Genomic DNA, 9,790 nt, shown 5'->3' on the forward strand with positions numbered 1-9,790 from the left:
TGAGTTTTTTTCATTAGAAATGATGTATACATGTAGCCTTTTAGTGGGGACAAGAACTTTATTCTTTATTTTTTTGGGGGGCTTTTTTGTCTTTATTTTGAAAGGACAGTGGATAGTATCCGAAATCAAAGAGCGAGGGACAGGGGAATGTCATGTGGGAAAGGAGCCACAGGTCGGACCTGAACCCGGGCCGCGCGACTAAAGATTTACATACTCAAATCTAATTGGCCAGATTTTGCCTCATTGTCGAATTTCGATCTGATCGGTATCCCCTGTAGCTAATAAACCGCCCACTGACAAGTACTTCACGAGTTCAAAACAAAAACCAAACTAATAAATTGCTTTGATTCTCCTCTTTAAACTATTAATAATCGCAGTTCTTTCATAAAAACCTTCTGAACTTGTTTACTTGTTCCTGTAGCTTAGTTAGATGGTCTGAAAATTCATCAGCAGACAACAGACATAGTCAAGCTTAAAAAACGAATAACCCAGTGATTGTTGGCGGTGTTCAACGTTGACCTATCAGCTGTGACTTTTCATTACTACAGTGTTGCAAGTCAATAATAATGATGCTCTCCTTAAAAAGTAGTCAAATCAATTATAAGTTAGAATATGATTTTATTTTTAATTATCAGTCCTCAGCTGTCACCTGTCTTAGGACTAATTGGCTCTGATATCACCGTCTGTTTGCTCAGGTGCTTCTCCTCAGAATCAAAGAAACCAAATGGAGATGTTTTTTTTTCCTTTGGTTAATTTCATTGTTGTCAAATAAAAATAGTAAAAATATACTGGAATAAAAGGTAGAGAACGGACACATTACCGGATAAAATAATGTGTTTTTAAAGAGCAATTTGTTCGCAAATATGTTATGGTTGGACCGTCTATCCATCCATCCATCCATCCATCCATCATTCTAGTCCAGGGTCGTAGGGGACTGGAGCCAATCCCAGCTCTGATTGGGCAAAAGGGCTGGACACTCTGGACTGGTCAATCACAGGGCTAAGATTCGGACTAGGGCTAAGTCTTCAAACCGTCTGTTGAAAAGTTTTTCAGCTGAAAAAATAGAAATGTTGGTTTCTTTGCTTACTATCTTTTTTGTCTGGATTTTGGTCACGATGCGCAAATGTCCCACCAAGCGAGAAACCAAACGCTCCATGAGAACTCCATCCCTGCGTGCCTCCACATGTGGCTTCTCATTGGCCCGCTGAGTCCCCAGGCCCTTTGTCATCGGTCCCCTTTTCCTGCAGGAGGCTGTTGAGACCCCTTTGGATCCCAACAGTTTACTACCCCCCCCCAGTTTCACAAGTAGTTGCAAAACTTTCTCATCCTTGCAGAAAGGGTACACAGTTTAAATAGGCAGTATGTCCTTTAAAATCAGGAGCCAGGATATGAGTCATAAATTGATTGCAATCTTTTTTAAAAGGGTTGCCCACGTCAGCAGCCATTTCTTTGTGGAACCTTGTTCATGGCTGCAACATTTACTTGCTAATTCAACCATTTGTGTGGTTTTTTTTTAATCTACTCGAGTAATCAGAACTGGCAACCTCCTGGCTAAAGCTGCCTCCTTAACCTCTAAGGTGTGACTGGATGACATTCTTAACTTGAAAGAAAAATCCTGCCACACATTGTTATTTCAGCAATAATTTATCAGAGCATCCATTCGCTGCACATTTCTTGGCTCAATCTTTCATATCTGAACCCACAGCAACTCCTCCCCCGGCCCCCTTCTTTTTTAACGTTATTGTTTACCTGAAGTTTGTCTTAAAGCAAATGTAAAGTAGCCAGTGTGCACAAGGTCACCATGAGCACAGCTGTGTGATCAGAGAGGAACAGAGGAGCAGAAGCGCTTCTTAACCAGCATATTTCTCAGAAATTCAACAAGCAGGCAGTTACCGAAAAAACTTCTATTAAAAGCAATTTTTTGTTTCAATCTCTGAAATGCCTCTGCCTTTATGTGGGACAGACGTCTATATCAGACCAGCTTTTTAATTATTTGAAACAAAACTCATGTTGAGCAAATTTGGGAAAAATGATTGATTTTCCTGTGTACACAAATATTAAAAAACATCAACTTAGTGTCGTAGTCAAGACGTCACTTACCGAGACCAAGACATACCGAGACCGGAGTGCTCCAAGACCGAGAGAACACCAAGACATTTAGGGATCAAGACCGAGTCATGACCAATACCTGTGGGGGAGAGAGACTCTTAATATCATCTTAATATATATCTGACGCTCCACCCTGATTTTTATTCTGTAATCTTGACTGCTGACAACATTCAACTCCGACTGATTTCTCCCTGCATCCACTGCCATCAGTAAATGTGATGTGCCGCGCTTGCCACAGTTAAAAATTAACTTCAGTAGTCAGACTACCAGATTAACAATGGATATAACAGAATAGAAGCACAACGATCTATTTACCAGGAAGTATGTTTTTCCTTTCACTGGTCAGTTACAGAAACGTGTCATTGATCTGCTTCTGTTCACTCACTCCATCACACACTGTGGACACACACACACACACACACACACACACACACACACACACACACACACACACACACACACACAGACACACACTGTGGTGTCATAAACTGTCTGAGAAATAATGATGGTCCTAACGGAGAGCACATTGATTAAATCATTACACCGCTAATTGACTGGCGGCATTGATCTGATCTTGACGCACACACACATACATATACATACACACACGCACACATACACACACACACACACAAACACACACACACATGAACACACACACAAACACTCTTTTCAGAAAAGTAAAATCAGACCGAACAACATACATTTTTGGTTGTTTCTGATCAACAATGGATACTCACACATATCGTCTGTATTTGTTTCATTTGTTACTGTTTTTCTTTTTCTCAACACAAACACACATATACGAACACACACTCAGACACACACACTCACCCAGGTCAATCACAGCGATGAGAAAAAACACACACTGGTGTCTTGAGACGCGGCGCAGTTTAAACATTCATTAATGCTTAATGAAGGCAGAGAAAAAGATTGATTAGATTTTATTAGCTGCTCTGTGGGAAGGTGAGGATGGCCTTTTGTTAACTGATTAGATCGTAGTAAATAAATAATTGGATCAGGGGGCATAGACAACTTTCTCAGGCCAGGATCTCGAACTGATTAAATGTAGTTTCTGAGAAAAGGGATCAAGCCTGAATTAAACATGGTGTGTTCTCATGATTGTTTTATGCTTCTCTTCTTAGTTTAACCTTTTTTTTTCGCTTTAAAAAAAAAGACTTCAGACATGAATGGAAGATTCAGTATCCAATTCTTAAAGACCATTCAGACCTTTTGCATTCAAGTTATCTGTGTTATATATAGTTTGTTAATTTAAAATTAAAGAGCCCATATTATGCCCTTTTTGGGGTTCGTATATACATACTTTTGTATGTTCACAATAGCTAAAGTTTGAAAAAAGTGTCTGTTTTCATGTACTGCTCCTCCTTGCTCCCTCTACGCTCTGAGTCTGTCAGCTACGCTCTGCTGAGCCCCCACGTGGGCCAAGTCTGCTCTGATTGGTCTGCCGATCCGCTCTGTCGTTATTGGTCAGTTGCTCCGCACGCTTCTCGGAAATTTCAACATGAGCTGCAGGGCTTGCCACAACGAGCCAATGGACTTAGATCAGTGATCTCACACTGACAATGACGCCGCACTGACACATTTTTATCGAGGGGGGCTAGAACCGAGCGTTACCTGCAGCTAATGCTACAGCTAACAGGAGGAGGTAGGAGAAGCCGCGTTTCTGCGGACTTTGAAATTTTGCACATAGATGTGCCTAAACATGCACAGCACACTTCTAAAACACACTAAAGAGCATATAAAACCAGAAAAAGCATAATATGGGACCTTTTAGGCAATCAAACAATCAGACTACCACTTGTAGTAGAACTCCTGTCCTGTGGTAGTTTTTGTCATAATTGAATTCTAAATAACCCTTTGGCTGCCTGTTGTCAGTGCAGTGATATGAGTTACACATTAAGCATCAAATCAGAAAATGATACATAACTGTATAGATTAAGTTTTCAATCTGATTGTTAATGCTTCATTCATCCCTCAGGTTCCAATTTCACTGCTACAATTTGTGAAAGTGAAAAAACAAGCATCAACTTTCATTTACAGGCTACAGACAAATGTAAACTATTTTTAGTAACTCGTAAAGAATAGCATATACAAACCTAAAACTGAGTAACCTGGGCACATCAGTCACCTGGGCAGTTTACAGGTCATCCTTTAGTTTGGGATTTTGTTACCATTACAGCGGGCTATTTTCTCACCCAAAAAGGGGTTTGGAGACCTATATATCAAAATACCAATATAACATGCTGAGACATGTCCCAATTAAATCAATCAGCCTGTGGAGTGATGGTGTGGTTAAATATACTCCACAATTAAAGACAACAAGCTGAGCGGTGTAGGCGCAACGCAACCTTAGACTGTAATAGTGGACGAAGACTGAGTGACGTCCCCCATTGGTTACTGAAGGGCACTTAGGCCCATCAATGGCGGTCTCCATGTTGGAAATGCTTTCTAAGCCTAACTTTAAGTCATCCTGACGACAGGCTGACACCTGAAGCTGAGGCGGGTTTTAAGCCTTGTGACAAACCGTTACAATCAGTCGAACATGTTTTCAACTAAACAATTACGGACCTTACCAGAAATCTTTTAAAAGTGATTAATAGTTTTCAAAAATGTAACATTTAATAAAACTGTTAATTATGATTTGTGACTTCTCGACCGCCCTCATGTCTGCATGATTTATGTAACAACATCCATCTGAGGTTTTGAGGATAACAACTAGTTTGGTATGAAAGAGTTCTTCACTCTGAATGAAATATAAATAATAAGTTTAACTGGCTGAGAATTTGTAACTTCAGTCTCCGTGAAGGGTTTATGATCTCTGCTTCTTCTGCAGAGAGGCATGTTTTAGAAATCTGTTTGAAGTTTGACATTTAAAAAGGATTTTCATCTTATTTTTATCTGAGGCTTAAGTTGAACACACAAACACAAACATACACATTTACACACAGTGCAAGGTGAAGTTCACACCGACTGTCTCAGCTCTGTGGGAGGAAAACACTTAACTACTGAGGTTAATTTACTACACACCTTTAATTAAACTGACTCACAAACATATTCACACTGCATGCACTCACACCGGTGAGAGAAGGACACAATATTCGCACATAAAGGCAGGAAAACAGTTTTGCTGCACACAAACATGCACACCTGTTGATGCTCCGGTGTGACTCCTAGTTTGGACCAATGGTGCATCGAGCCGCGCAGCAGGTGGCCAATTAGCGGCAGCCTGAGGCGGGACCTCCTGCTGTGGTTATAGCTCCTGACCAATTAGAGGACTAGATTTATACCAGTAATAACTCTGTGCTCACACTGCTGCACACCACAATGTGTACGCGGCGAGTGCTCACACACAGGTGTATCTTGTTATAGCGAGAGAATATGCAAAACAAAACAGGCATAAACATAAAGGCAATTGCACATGCTAACATGAACACAGCCCCCCTATATGTGCTTCAATAATCAGCAATTAGAGCATTTTGCAGGATCAGTCATATCTCACCTTGGCAAACTGTTGCTGCACAAGCAGGGCTCATAGAGGAGAATGAATTAAAGAGGAACCATGAAAAGGACAAAGAACCATTAAAAACCACAAAGTGGTGATGACAGGCTTCATTTATCTTCAGCTGCTTGCTTTCCAGCCTTCTTCAAAGCCTTTGGATCTTGTTAATAGCCAGAATGTTGACAATCTTGTGTGCAAAGTCGATTAATCTGCAGGAAGGAAACAAAAAGAACATACGTAGGGTTGGGATGTAATCACCACTTCCATCCCAATTAAGATACAAGCTCCATACTAACCGACATGAGGAAATGCACCCGTCTGATTACACACAAGTACAGTATTAGAAATCTCTATTTATTTGAATGTTGTTGTTTTTTTTCATCATGTGAAAAACGTCTATATAAACTAAATGCAGTAATATTACTAAATGCAATTGTATGCAATTGTAATGTCAGTTTCATGACACTGAATCAATGTTATTTTTGGGAGAGCTGCTCAGTGGTCATGTCAGTCATCTCTCAACCAGTAGTTTGGGGGTTCAGTCCCCAGCTTCTGCAGCTACATGTCTGAAGTGTCTTTGACCCCAGATTTCTCCTGCTGCTTCGTCGGCAGCGTATGAATATGTATGAATGGGATTGGTTCATAGTGATCGTCCCTTTACATAGAAACCTCTGCCATCAGTGACATGAATGGGTGTGAATGTGTGGGTGTGACCTGCGGTTTAAAGGTGCTTAGAGCAGTCAGAAAAGCACTATACTGGCTCATGTCCATTACCTGAGGATCAGTCTAAAAGTAAAGGTGGTTTCCCAATGGACTTTTAAAACATGTGACCAGTGTTGGACAAGGAGACATTACCAGCCTGAAGATCTGTTGCTAGCAGGTCAAAAAAGGCCAATAAATAAACCAATAAATGAGTAAGAAATGAATATATGAAAACAATCGTTATTTCTTACAGCATTGGCACCAATCAAAACCAAGCCATATTTCTCATTAGGTGTCTTTGACGATCTCAACAGAAGTCACATTCACCCATATTTTATTTGTGCCAAATAAAAACCATTTTGGACACGGGGGCCAAAAAAATATCTACAGTGTTCTAGAATTGGCTGCTGATCTTTTTCAGCTGAAAATAAATTACACATAAAGGTGAGATGGTCGTTGGTTTGGTCAACTGCTTGTGAATGCAAATTGGTTATTTCCATTGCAGCACTCACTGAGACCTGCATGACTGTTCAATATACAATAAAGGATGAAATACTCCGCCTCATCTCATCAGCTGCATGAAGGAGTACTGTAGCACAGCCTCAGCCGCTAACAAGGAACAGGCAACAACGGGGAAAAAGAGAACATCTGCATCACAAAAATAAAACCATGTGCACAGCATGTGGCATCCTGCAGGTTTAGCAGAAAATGAAACTGTGGGATTCATTTGCAGTGAGACTGGCACTGAAATGATTTCCAAAACATGGTTTCTCCTCAAGAAAGCGGGAGTATTATCAAATCACCTCAGACGCTGCTGAAAAATAAATATGTAACCGCTGAGTCCGACAGGGGAAATCACTGATGTTGTTCTGGTCGACATTTAAGATTAGGAATAGGTGAATAAGTGATAGTTGTATTTACCAAAATGTGCCATGCAAATTATAAATAGTATGTAAACTGTGAGTCTTTAAAGCTAGAAGTGAATGCATCTTCTTTTTTTTTCACCTGATTAATTTGGTTTCACCCAACAATAACAACACATGAATTACTGTGGTTTAACAAGCAACACAATCAGATGAATTTCTGCAATAGTTGAGGCTGGACACAGACAGCAGGGGTTATGGAGAGAGAGCTATGGTTCTGGGCGGGAGGATAGAGCGTCAGTTGAAGAACATGTATCCCATGTTGTGATAATTCCATCACAAACCAAAACACATGGCAAAACACATCTGAAAAAATCTTCAATTTGTGCCACAGACTGAATGAGCAAAAACAAGAAAAAAAAATTAAACCAGCCACCCCGTGTACTGGTGAAAATATGTTTTCCATTAAACAGCCAAATCAAACAGGCAGAAAGCAGATGAAACCATATCAAAGTCGTACAAATGGATTTGAGACAAACTCAGATGATGGGGCTCAGTGAATACGAGGTGATTACTAGCAATTCTGAAAGAATGGATATTACAGGGGGATATCTGTTTGTGGGAAATGTGAAATTCATGCTGACACATGCTGAGACAATTTGTACCTGGAATGTCAACTGTAACTAAGATCATTTTGATCTGTCTTTCAGGCTTTTCGGTTGTTTTTGCAACTGAATAAATCTTAATCGTGCAGGACATTTCCGACAAGCTATGTATCAGCTTTGAGGTTCCTGGTGTCCTGAGATTGCATCAGCAGTGTTTGACTCTGCCTACATTGAATAAACAAGCCCTTAAAAGAAGATAAAACATCTGATGCCTCCAGAATCTCAACATGGCCCAAACATGGAGATTGGGGGATTGGTTGAGATCAACTGGAAGTAGCTGATGGCCTCTCAAACTATTTTCACACTTGCATTCTAGAAATTTTTAGGACAGTCTGCCCTCGAAATCTTCCTGAGCTGCTTATTCAAATGTTTCAATGACAGCGTAAAGTTTTCCCTGACAGATGAGGACGATCTGACGGTGCAGACCAACTGGCTGGCTGAAGCTATCCCTCAATTTGTTGTGCATTGCAACAATTTGATGCTCAAAGGATGCTGGGTTATCTAGTGATAATAGCGGAGCAGGTGGTGCAACTTTTCACAAGCTTACCTCTATCAATTTGTCAAAATCATCCATATCAGGAAAACATTGGTATACTGTTAAGAAAATAGACCTTGCAGGCTGCTGAAGAAACTAAAAGGTCACATATTATACATATTATACGCTTTACACGTTATACACTTTACCATGTTTTTCTAACACTAATGTGTCCCTATAGCCTGTCTACAAATCCCCCCAATCCCCCATCCTCCTTTCGCCTGCTCCACGTTTCAGAAAATATGTGCTTGAAAATGCCCTTCGGAGATTTTCTCTTCATGACATCACAAAGGGCAGTAACCCATCCCCCGGTGGGTGACACTCCCACAGCTCAGTGGGCTTTCAGGAGGCAGGACATGATGTTACAACACAGTCTGACATTAAAATTACAGTTGTTTGCCTTGATATCAATGCTACCTGTAACTGTAATAGGTAGTTTCAACAATTTTGACAAAAAAATAAGATACTAGAGCAGAAAATATTATGAAGCGCCTTCATTACGTGCAAGAAGTCAGTTGGTTGCATAATATAAATGTCATCACCACGATCCGTTCTCTCATGGTGAATATTCCTATATAATTCCCTCTGCATCCCCACATTGGCTCACCTAGCTTTTCGCTGAAATGTTAGGGCACTGGAATGAAAAAAAGTAACTGCAAAGTTGAGGTGAAAAATTCAGGCCGCATGCTTTTGCACATGCAGCTCAGTGTTTTGCTTATTGTTGAATATCTTAGCTAAATGGCCAATTTGACTCCTAACACTGGGAAAGAGTTGATTTATGCAGTGATCCCATCATTCACTCTACACATAAACACAATATTATATTTGAACAAATCTATTGAAAACATACTGAGCAAACAAAAAATGAAAGTTCTTCCAGTCCAGCAAGCATATGATTGTTATTTGTACATTGTTATTTGTGTTATTTGTTTGTGTTGATTACTGTATCTTACACCAGTGTAGACCATGAAATATGTGTGTCTGCGTGTGTTAAGGCCTCATTAAGGAGCAGAATGTCAAGGATTCTGTAAAAAGTCTCATCCCAGAATAATCATTTCAGCCAATTGCCTGGATGGACCGTTGTTTTGTGTGTGAGTGGTTTTGTCATTTAGCACCAAGTAGACATCTGCAGGATAGAAACTATCTGCCAGTCCAACCACTCAGACGTAATTCTGTCTTTCCTGCTTCTGATACTATTACCCTATCTTTTTCTTTTTCTAGTTGCACACCACCTCTGTTTTTCTCCTCTATCCTCTTTTTCCATTTTCCTCTTGCCCTTTTCTCTTCTTTGCCCCCTTCTTTTAATCCCAAGCCATTTTCTTTTTTCAGCAGAATCTCCCTACCTTCCAACTTCTTTAATATTTTTTAATCCAATCTGTTTCTCTCTTTTGCCTCT

The sequence above is a fragment of the Labrus bergylta genome, chromosome 1 (genome assembly GCF_963930695.1).
Source record: "Labrus bergylta chromosome 1, fLabBer1.1, whole genome shotgun sequence".
NCBI lineage: Eukaryota > Metazoa > Chordata > Actinopteri > Labriformes > Labridae > Labrus > Labrus bergylta.